Raw genomic sequence first — 773 nt, forward strand, 5'->3', positions numbered from 1 at the left:
CTAACTGAAGTGAGCGTTGTGAAGCCGTCTCTGAAAGACAGTGTTCAGGACTGCTGTGATGAGCTAGTACAAGGGTACCGTTAGAGGAATATTAAAAATGGGTTGAAATTCAAAAATAATTGAGTGTATAGTAATTGAGTGTACTGTAATACAAAATGCTAGTTCTTATGAGTGACTTACAACATCACAAGGATTAATATTAGTGCACAGAGAAATGTAGCGTCTGAAACAGCCTGGGCTAAAAACCTGATTAACTAAGGGGAGAAAACAGGTGTTAAACATTCTTATTTTATTTTATGTGCATGTATTTGTCAGCATATGTATGCAATTAACCATCACATAAAAGCTAAATAAGCTCCACACAATTTATGTTGTATAAAGCTGACATCTGAAGGAATTATAAAAAGTTTATTACTAGGAAGGTTACATCCAAAAGGCTGTATGGCCGTCTGAATTCCTTCCTCTAGAGGTCACTGTGGAATCCGTGTTTGTAAAAACTACATTCACACATTCCACACATGAGCTTTTGCAGTCTCTATGAATCTTAAACTCTTTGTTCCAAACAGTGTTATAATTAAAGAATACATACTCCATATTTGCTTACATTTAAACTTTTGAAACACACGCACACACAAACACACACACACACACACACACATGCACACCCAAACACACACACACACACCCACATGCACACACAAACACACACACAAACACACACACACACACACACACACAAACAAAAAACACATGCACAAACTCACCTAACTATA

The sequence above is a fragment of the Brachyhypopomus gauderio genome, unplaced genomic scaffold (genome assembly GCF_052324685.1).
Source record: "Brachyhypopomus gauderio isolate BG-103 unplaced genomic scaffold, BGAUD_0.2 sc222, whole genome shotgun sequence".
In the NCBI taxonomy this organism is placed as follows: domain Eukaryota; kingdom Metazoa; phylum Chordata; class Actinopteri; order Gymnotiformes; family Hypopomidae; genus Brachyhypopomus; species Brachyhypopomus gauderio.